This window comes from Bison bison, unplaced genomic scaffold, assembly GCF_000754665.1.
Source record: "Bison bison bison isolate TAMUID 2011002044 unplaced genomic scaffold, Bison_UMD1.0 scf7180017864384, whole genome shotgun sequence".
In the NCBI taxonomy this organism is placed as follows: domain Eukaryota; kingdom Metazoa; phylum Chordata; class Mammalia; order Artiodactyla; family Bovidae; genus Bison; species Bison bison.
The window spans coordinates 13,760,102-13,771,587 of record NW_011494956.1 but is presented as its reverse complement, the minus strand read 5'-3'; positions in this window follow the sequence as shown (position 1 = coordinate 13,771,587).

The window sequence follows — 11,486 nt, the reverse complement described above, 5'->3', positions numbered from 1 at the left end:
GCTCCAGTACTTTGGCCACCTCATGCGAAGAGTTGCCTCATTGGAAAAGACCCTGATGCTGGGAAGGATTGGGGGCAGGAGGAGAAGGGGACGACAGAGGATGAGATGGCTGGATGGCATCACCGACTCAATGGACGTAAGTTTGAGTGAACTCCGGGAGTTGGTGATGGACAGGGAGGCCTGACATGCTGCAATTCATGGGGTCGCAAAGAGTCAGACACGACTGAGTAACTGAACTGAACTGACTCCTAAGCAAATGCCCAAAAGAAATGAAAACATTTGCATTAAAATTTGTGCACTAAATGTATTATTCAGCAATGAAAATGAAAGAAGTACTAACATTGTGCTAAGTAAAAGAAGCCACTCAAAAAGGATTGCATAGTGTATGATTTCATTTATAGGAATATCCAGAATAGGCAAATCTATAGATACAGAAAGCAAATTAGTAGTTTCCTAGGGCTATGTGGGATTGGAATAATGCATGGAAATGGCTGAAGTGAGTGAGGTTTCATTTTGGGGTAATAAAAGTATACTAAAATTGATTGTGGCAATGAATGTACAACTCTATGAATGTACTAAAAGCCATTGAACCGTACACTTTAAATGTATAAATTATATGATGTATGACCTGGAGGAGGAAATGGCAACCCATTCCAGTATTCTTGTTGGGACAATCCCATGGACAGAGGAGCATGGAAGGCTACAGTCAATGAAATTGCAAAGTGTTAGGCATGACCGAGTGACTGAGGATGTGATATATGAATTAACTAGTTTATATTGGGTAGGTTGGACAGTTTATCCTTTTTGAGGAATTGGTCCATTTCATCTAAGTTGTCAAATTTATAGATCTAGAGTTGTTCATAATGTCACCCAGTTACCCCTTTATGTCTGTAGAGTCAGTAGTGATAGTCCCCATTTCATTGCTGATTTTAGCATTTTGTGTCATCTCCCCCTCTCTTTGGCAATTTGTGTCATCTTTCTTTTTCTTCTCTTTCTTGCTAAGTTTTATGAATTTTATTGGTCTTTACCGAGAATTGGGTTTTTATTTCAATTTTGTATTGCTTTTCTGTTTTCACTTTCATTGCTTTTTGCTTTTATATTTATTATTTCTTTCCTTTTGTGAATTTTGGATGTATCTTCTCTTTTTTATTTTTTTCATTTCTTTAAGTTGGAGCTTAGAGAATTGATTTAAGACTTGATCTTTTTCTAGTGTATGAATATAGTGCTATGTATTTTCCTCTCTGAAGGGGATGACAGAGGATGAGATGGTTGGATGGCATCACTGACTTGATGGTCATGGGTTTGGGTGAACTCTGGGAGTTGGTGATGGACAGGGAGGCCTGGCATGCTCTGGTTCATGGGGTCGCAAAGAGTCAGACATGACTGAGCTTCTGAATTGAACTGAACACTTCTCTAGCTGTATCCCACAACAATTGATGTATTTCATTTTCATTCAGTTAAGTAAATTTTTGTTTTTCTTTTGAGATGCCTCTGTGATCACTGGATTATTTAGTAGTGTGTTGTTTTGTTCTCAAGTATTTGGAGATTTTGCTATTATCTTTCTGTTTTTTATTCTAACTTTGATTAGAATCCTTGTGGCAGAGAACACCCTCTATACAGTTCCAATTAAAGAAAAATCTATTGAGATTTGTATTATGGCCCAGAATATGGTATATCTTGGTTTATGTTATGTGAAAAAGAAAGTGAAAGTATTAGTCACTCAGTCTGTCTGACTCTTTGCAACCCCATGGATTGTAATCCACCAGGCTCCTCTGTCCATGGGATTCTCCAGGAAAGAATACTGGAGTGGGTTACCACTCCCTTCTCCAGGGGATCTTCCCAATCCAGGGACTGAACCTGGGTCTCCCACACTGCAGGCAAATTCTTTACAAAGAATGTGTATCACACTTCTGTTGGATAGAGTGTTCAGTAAATGCCAATTAGGTCCTGTTGGTTGATGACATTATAGAGCTCTGTACCCTTGCTCATCTATCATGGAGATGCTCTATCAGTTTCTTTGAGAGAAATTTCTTTGAGAGGATTTTTGAAGGAACCAAATAACTGTGGACTTATCTACTTCTCCTTTCATTCTGTCAAGTTTTTCTTTGCATGCATTCTTTCTGTTGTTTGGTGCATACGGATGTAGGATTGCTATGTCTTCTTGGAGGATGACTTTTATCATTATATTATGTCTCTCTCAATTTCTGGTAATTTTATTTGCTCTAATGTCTGCATTTTATCTGATATTAATTTATCCACTCTTGTTTTCCTTTGTTTTACATTTTTGTAATATATATCTTTATATCCTTCTACTCTTGACCTGTCTGCATCATAATATTTGAAGTTAATTTTTTTATAGATAGTTTATTTGCTAAATCATGTTTTCTAATCTACTCTGAGAGACACTGTCAGTGTATTTAAGCCATTCATATTTAATATAATTATTAAATTTTAATTTGGCTGTTTTACTTTTTTGTTTTGTGTTTGTTTTCTTTGCTTTTATATTTCTGTTTTATTTTTCCTGTATTCTGTGGACTAGTTTAAACAGTTTTTAAAAAATTCTACTTTGATTTATTAATAGTATTCTTGAGTATATCTGTTTGTATAACTTATTTTGGTGGTATTTCTAGGTATTAGATTATATATCTTTACACAAACACATACCTGCACACACACATACAGGCACACCTTCTCATGAATATTGTGAGTTCAGTTCCAGATCACCAAAACAGAGCAAATATTACAATAAAGAAAGTCACACAAATATTTTTCGTTTCTGAGTGCATAGAAAAGTAATGTTTACACTTTAATGTGGTTGAGTATTATGTGTGCAATAGCATTATATCTAAAAAAACAATGTACATATCTTAACTTAAAAATACTTTATTGCTAAAAAATGCCAGCCATCATCTGAGTCTTCAGCTAGAAAGAATAGTAACATCAAGGATTGTTAATCACAGTTCACCATAACAAATACAATGATAATGAAAAAAATTGAAATGTTGTGAGAAATACCAAAACGTGATATTGAAATAAAAAGTGAGCAAGTGCTGTTGGAAAAATGGCACTGATAGATTTGCTCAATACAGGATTGCCACAAACCTTTAATTAAACAAACAAACAAACAAACAAACACAATATCTGCAAAACATAAAGTGAGGCAAATAAAGAATATTATGCTTATATATACAGACATACCTCATTTTATATATATATATAAAACCATGGAGACCAGAAGGAAATAGCATGATAGTTTCAAAGTGTTGAAAGAAAATATCATCATACTCAGAATCCTATACGCAGTGAAAATATCCTTCAGGAATGAAGGAAAAATCCAGACATTCTCAAAGGAAGGAAAGTTAAGAGAATTTATATACATATATATATATATAAAATGAGGTATGCATGCCTGTATATATATATGTCTTTATCTTATTACAGTGTACTGGTGCAGCCATCTCACCAGTTCAAGTGACCTCATTTTATATACCATTAGCCTTCCTTGTTTATAAAATAGTTGTCTTAAATATTTCCTTCATATACATTTAAAACTGCATCAATCAGTGTTACAACTTTTGCTTCAATCCTCAAACATGATCTAGAAAACTCAAGAGCAGGAGATAAACCTATTTTATTTATCCATAGTTTTGTTTGTCATGTTCTTTCTTCTCTTCTGATGTTTCAAGATTCGTTCTTTCCTCATTTCTTTTCTGTATAGAGAATTTTGTTTAACCATTCCTTCAGGATAGGTTTGGTGGTAAGAAATTTTCTGGGTTTTCTTTCTTTGAAAATGTCTGGATTTTTCCTTCATTCCTGAAGGATATTTTCGTTGGGTATAGGATTCTGGGTTTGACAATATTTTCTTCCAACACTTCGAAACTATCATGCTATTTCCTTCTGGTCTCCATAATTTCTGATGAGAAAAAGTCATTCCAACTGCTACTTCCTTTTATGTAATATGCCTTTCTGGCTGCTTTCAAGATTTTACTTTTTCTTTAATTTCAGAAGTTTAATTATGATATGTCTTGGTATGGATTTTTGGGGTAATTATTCTGTTTGGGGTTCACTCACCTTTTTGAATCTGTAAGGTTATGTCCCTTGACAAATTTGGGAAGTTTCAATTATTATTACTTCAAGTATTTTTTTCAACCTGGCCCTCTTTCTCCTTTCCTTCTGGGACTCTGATGACACAAACTTTAAAACTTTTGTTGTAGTACCACAGGTCCCTGAGTCTATGTTCTAACAGAGATTCTGAAGAGCCATACATCCATAAACCCCAAATCAGATCACCATGCAAAATGATCAATTATAAACCAAGTAGATTTTACACTAGAAATGTAAGCCTGGATTATCCTTAGAAATTATTAATAAGGATTATTTTCTTAAGAAATTAAAGAAGAAAAACCATATGATTATTCCAATTGATGCTAAAACAAACATTTGATAAAAATTCAGCACATGTTTTTATTAAAGAAAAATACATATAAAGCAAATTCCTATAATATTCATAGAAAGGTAGCAATATTAATAGGTGGAAATTTTTTAATTTCATAAGATATACCCAACAGAAATATTGCAAATATTATACTCAATGGTGAAGGTTTAGAAGTAGTTTCTTTAAGGATAAGAACAAGAGTAGATAGGATTATTAGTGCTACCTTTTATCATTATTCTGGAGATACTGCATATTACAACAAGATATGAAGAATGGTACAATTATTGGAAAGGAAGAGATTAAGCAATTATTATTTAAAATATAATGATTGTCTCCCTAAAAAATCCAAGAAAAACAATGTAAAAATGATTAGAACTATTAAAGTAGTAAGACGTGGGTATAAAATCAACATTAAAAAACCAGAAACTTCATTATAGACTAACAATGACCCCATAGAAAATGCAATGCAGAAAAGTGACATTCACAACAGAAACAAAATACTTAGCGATAGACCTAATGGGAAATGTATGAGATTCATATAAAGGAGGATAAAACTTTACTGAAAAACTAAAGAAATGCTAAATAGAGACATATGATCATTTGAAAGAAAAGACTTGAAATTATACGGATGGAAATTCTCCAGAAATTTAATTTGTAAATGCACATAAATGTCAATCAAAAGCTTAAAATGATATTTTATGAAACTTGAAAGGATGATTCTAAAGTTTACCTAGCAAGGAAAATGTGCATGAAGGTACTAAGGAAAGAATTTTAAAGAGAACAATGGGGAGCTTTTGCCTACCAGATATTAACATATTTTATAATGTCATAGCAATTTTAACACTTTGGTGTTGGTACTAAAATAGTCAAGTTTATAAAAGAATACTGCAACAAACCAAGAGACGTTGTAATTGAGTCTTTTTTACTCCTTCTAAGAGCCTTGGATTGAACTTTACCCCCGCCCACACCTTGTCAGCAGCAGAAAAGACAGAGAGAGTAATTCACATTGGATGCAATTGCTCCAATTCTTGCACCCAGGTGATAGGGAGAATGAGTTTTATTGTATTCCTTGAAGAAATGCTGGTAGAGCAAACAGGAGGCAACAGGTGAATCTGAAAATCCTGACCAAGTCAGAGGGAAAATAATAGGTATATACGGTATACCACTCTAAATACCACCAAGTTCATCTACTCGCTTTGTTTATTTCTTTTTAAATGTTTTACTTTAGTTTTTAACCATGTTGAGCAACATGTAGGATTTTTCAAACTTGTGCTCTCTGCATTGGAAGAGTGAAGTCTTAACCACTGGACTGCCAGAGAAGCCCCAAAGTCCATCTACTTGTAAATTATTTTTTGTTTACTCTTTAACACAATGAGTTCATTACTTTCCCCAAGATAAAAGTAACTAAACTACATGGAAATGTGCTCTTTGTTGGAGTTCATTGAATTTTTCAGTGGCTTTCTTATTAACTATAATATAGTTATGAATGAATAAGGGTGCCTGCAATCAGAGCGGATATACTTAAGAGTGAACATTTTTCCTAGACTGCTTTTGATTCAGTCTTCTGTGTTTGAAAGTTTGTGACATTATGTGGTCTTCTCCCTCTTTATTTCTATCAGTCAACTGTATCTTGATACTAGGACAACCACACAGGGTGACTGAAAGCTACCATATCTAAAAATTGTGTTTTGCCTTGTTGAAAAGCTTTTTGTCCAAATGCAATCATATGCATTTCACTACATACTACCATAATTTTTATTGTAGTACAGTAATACTCCTTCAGTTTATCAGATCCCCTTAATAAGGGAAGTAGTATATGATTAATACATCATTTAAGAAGTAGTGGAGAAAGGCTGTTTAATAAATGATGTTGGGGCAATGGATTATTATTTTTAAGTTAGATTACTCTCTCATACAATAGTTAAGATTAATTCTAGATTGCATATCAAAAACAAAAATTTTAAAGTTTCAAAAATATAAGGGAACATTTTTATAGTCTGAATGGTGCAGCACAGAATTCTACCACAGAAAATGGAGACCACACTAGTTATTTCAAGCAGAAAAGAATTAAATGTAGAAAATTAGTTGCTTCTAAAATCTATAAAAATGACTGGATAGGTGGTTATTTTGAGCCATTTTTTACTTTGATGTTCTGTTTCTTGCAACCAAAGATATTCTAAGTGATAGCCTAACTCATATTTGACAGATGTGACTCCATTGAAATGTACTCTTTAATATGACTTAGTAATCATAAAACTCATAATGGTTGCCACTAATTGAGCACTTTCAAGGTGCTAGATGATGCAGTATGCACTTTACACAAATTGTCTCATTTAATGCTCACAATAATTCAAGATGTGGGTACCACTGTAACAGATCCCTACTTTGAGAGCACAAATTAAGTCTTAAAAAGCATTAGTGATTTTACAAAGTTATGTAGCTAGTAAGTTGCAGAAGTACTATTTGAACCTAGGCTGTCTGATTCCAGAGCAAATAACCACTATTCTGTGATCTTACTGCTATGAAGATGTCATAAACAATGATAAAACAAGTGATAGACCAGGGACAAATATTTGCAATCTATGTAACAATTATAAAATTAATATCAATAATATGTAAGTAACAACTACCAATCAGCAGGAAAAAAGAAAATTACCTGATAGGAAAATAGCAATAAACACAAATGCCTGATAAAGACATTTAAAAAAAAACTTCAAAATTGTAACTCAATAAATTCAAATCAAGCAAGTAAATGCAATTTAAAGTAATATATACACAGAAGCTTTTTACTCTTCAGATTATCAAATTTAAAATATTTTTAATATCCAATGCACATATGCAAATAGACAAATAATCACTGTTGATATGTTGCTGATTAGAATAAAATCTAGAAAAGCTTTTCAGAAAGGAAAACTTGAAATACAGATCAAAAGGTAAGATTTTAAATGTTTATACTTTGTCTTAGCTATTCTGCTCTGGGGAATCTCTCCTAAGGAAATAAGCCCATTCTAGTCATATGGGTTTAGCATTTTTAAAAATAGAATATTGAAAATAATATAAATAACCTATAATTGAGGAATGATCAAAGAAATAATAGCCCACTATTAGAGTTCTCCAGAAAAAAGGCCAATATACATGTCTTTACATATAAATGTATATATAAATTTATTATAAAGAATTGAATCATGGTTAAGAGTCTGACAAGTCCTCAGAAGTGTAGTTGGACACAGCAAGTTGGACAAGAAGGAGAGCTGAGGGTATAGTTCCAGTCTGGAAGCTGGCAGGATTGAGACTAATAAAAGGTAGATTAAAAAAAAACCAAAAATCAATATTCCAGCTTGAAAGCAGCCAGCCAGAAGGAATTCTCTTTTACTGTACCATTTTGTTCTACTCAGGCCTTCAACTGACCAGATGGGGCCCATCCACATTGAGGAGGTCAATCTGCTTTACTCAGTCTACTGATTCATTCAAAATAATATTTGACCAAATATCTGAGCATCCCATGGCCTTGTCAAGTTGACACAGAAAATTATTCATCACGCAAAATATGGAGTGTTATATGATTATTAAGAGGAATAAAGTAGATCTGTATATTTTGACATGGAAATATCTTCAAGCTTCCTTGTTAAATGAAAAAAGTCACTGGATAATAATACAGTGTTATTCTTATGTGCATATGTTTATTTTATATGTTGATATATGTACATATTTAAATACAAGCAAAAAGTCTTGAAATTTATTACTTTGAACTTTTTAAGTTTCATGCATGGGCTTCCCTGGTGGGCTCAGTGGTAAAGAATCTGCCTACCAATGCAGGAGATGTGGGTTCAATGCCTGGGTTGAGAAGATTCCCCTGGAGTAGGAAATGGCAACCTACTGGGAAACTTTCCAGGGTAACTCCATGAAGAGAGGAGTCTGGTGGGCTACCACTCATGAGGTCTTGAAAGAGTTGGACATGACTTAGCAAATAAACACACACACCTACAATAGACCCTCATTTCTCTCTAACCAGGTGAATCTGAATTCTGGTAAGTGGGATCCAGAGCTTAAACAATATCAATGAGGCCTCTACTAATTCAGCCTTTGGCTATTCTTCTTTGTGATTTTTCAAAGCTGAAGAAGATGATCACTGACAGTTTCAGGTTTATACATGAGAATATCCTTCTTGGTACTCTAAAGCCACACTCCACATAGATCTAAATGCATTTTTCTATCTTACCCACTACTTTATTTCTAATTAAGGATAAACCCGAAGTATCTCTCTGATAAATAACATACAAGGCAAGTGAACATAATGATAATCACCAATTGGACAACACAGTATATGAGATTCTAGGCAATAATGCTCAGAAGATAGATACAGGAACTAGTAATAGCTTAAGGGCTTCCTCAACAAGACAGCTGATATGAAGGAAGGACCTCTGCAAAGCTTCCTGCTGTAGGACATTCATAAACTGTGGACTTCAAGTGAGTTTTGGCCTAGAGGCCTTAGCAAACCTTTGCTGCTAAATTAAAAATGGTGGAGACCACAGAGCAAGGTACAATACCTTGTGCTGCTCCAGACACCTCCAAAACTGTTTTTCTGACTTCTGAGTTGTCCTAAATTCCCTGTTATGTTAAGAATTTAGATCCTTGGTGTTTGCTAGTCATTTTTCATTTTAATCATTCTCTAGCAACTACCCCATTCAAAAGATTAGGCATGAAACGTTTCTCTCCTAAGAGAGTTGAGATTACAGAGAAATTCATCCTTACACCAGAATATAACTTTAAATCCCACTGAGAAGAACCAAGCTGAACTTTTTAAGTGGAGATATAAAACCTTTGCTGACAAAGGTCCGTCTAGTCAAGGCTATGGTTTTTCCAGTGGTCATGTATGGATGTGAGAGTTGGACTGTGGAGAAAGCTGAGTGCCGAAGAACTGATGCTTTTGAAGTGTGGTGTTGGAGAAGACTCTTGAGAGTCCCTTGGACTGCAAGGAGATCCAATCAGTCCATTCTGAAGGAGATCAGCCCTGGGATTTCTTTGGAAGGAATGAGGCTAAAGCTGAAACTCCAGTACTTTGGCCACCTGATGCGAAGAGTTGACTCATTGGAAAAGACTCTGATGCTGGGAGGGATTGGGGGCAGGAGGAGAAGGGGACAACAGAGGATGAGATGGCTGGATGGCATCACCGACTTAATGGACATGAGTTTGAGTGAACTCCAGGAGTTGGTGATGGACAGGGAGGCCTGGCGTGCTGTGATTCATGGGGTCGCAAAGAGTCGGACACTACTGAGTGACTGAACTGAACTGAACTGAAAGGGAGGAGAACAAGATGGCAGAAGAGTAGGTGGACATGCAATACATCTCTCTCCATGGATACATCAGGAACACACCTTCAGACACAGAGGTGCATGTAGAATACCAACTGAGAGTGGACAGGAGTACCTGACCACCAGAAAAGAATATATAGAACTACACAAAACTCAGTAGGACAAAGGAACTAGGAGGACAAACAGGAGTGTTAGTAGGACTGGACCTTCCCTCAGCCAGTGGGGTAACTGAAACAGGGGTGTGATCCCCACACTGGGGCCACTGTCTCAGTCAGAGGAGAAACATTTAAGGCTGAGAGTGAAACAGCTGATCTGTGGCAGCCTAAATGGAATGAGAATCAGACAGTCCTTGCCGCAGACATACATACCCCAGACAGGGACGCAGGCCCCTGGAAGGCACAGCAACTGGAGGTGGAGTTTAGGGATTGTGGAGCAATCCCAGGGTGGGGGCTGCTGTTCACTGTGGAGAGACAGATTGAAAGGACGTGAGGAGGAGATTGTGGTGGGAAATGCCTGTGGAGGAAAGCCAGGCAGCCATGGAAGCAAGGCGATACTGCTGAGTCATGCATAGGGGGTGGAGCCATCACCATAGCCTCTCTCTCCCTACACGCCATCATGGGCAGCTGAATAATAGAGAAGCTGGACCATCAAACACCTGAGGCACTGAACTACAGAGTAGGACCCCAGCCAGGAGGACCCCTCTATGTGCCTGATGCACTGAAAACAGAGAAGGACCCCAGGCAAGGGAGCCCTCTAAGTGCCTGAAAGATGGAGCTATGGAGAAAGACCAGCCAAAGAGGCCTTCTGATTGCCAGCTACAAGAGGCTCAAAAAAGACTGATAGGGCCATAAATCCTGCGGCAGAGGCAGTCTGTGTCCCTGCACACTTGGGGCCACCATAGTCCACGCAAGCCAAGCACCTGTGCCACCTTCATGCTCAATTCTCACTGAGGCATAGCTGACACAGGCAAAAAAAGTCTTGTGTCTATGCATGCAGGGTTGCTTCGGTCATGTCCAACTCTTTGCAACCCTGTGGACTGTGGCCTGCCAGGCTTCTCAGTCAGGGGGGTTTTCCAGGCAAGAATACTGGAGCGTATTGGCCAATATTGGTTGCCATACCCTTCTCAGATCAGATCAGATCAGTCACTCTGTCGTGTCCGACTCTTTGAGACCCCATGAATCGCAGCACGCCAGGCCTCCCGTCCATCACCAACTCCTGGAGTTCACTCAGACTCACGTGCATCAAGTCAGTGATGCCATCAAGCCATCTCGTCCTCTGTCATCCCCTTCTCCTCCTGCCCCCAATCCCTTCCAGCATCAGAGTCTTTTCCAATGAGTCAACTCTTCGCATCAGGTGGCCAAAGTACTGGAGTTTCAGCTTTAGCATCATTCCTTCCAAAGAAATCCCAGGGCTGATCTCCTTCAGAATGGACTGATTGGATCTCCTTGCAGTCCAAGGGACTCTCAAGAGTCTTCTCCAACACCACAGTTCAAAAGCATCAATTCTTCGGCACTCAGCCTTCTTCACAGTCCAACTCTCACATCCATACATGACCACAGGAAAAACCATAGCTTTGACTAGACGAACCATTGTTGGAAAAGTAATGTCTCTGCTTTTGAATATGCTATCTAGGTTGGTCATAACTTTCCTTCCAAGGAGTAAGTGTCTTTTAATTTCATGGCTTCAGTCACCATCTGTAGTGATTTTGGAGCCCCCCAAAATAAAGTCTGACACTGTTA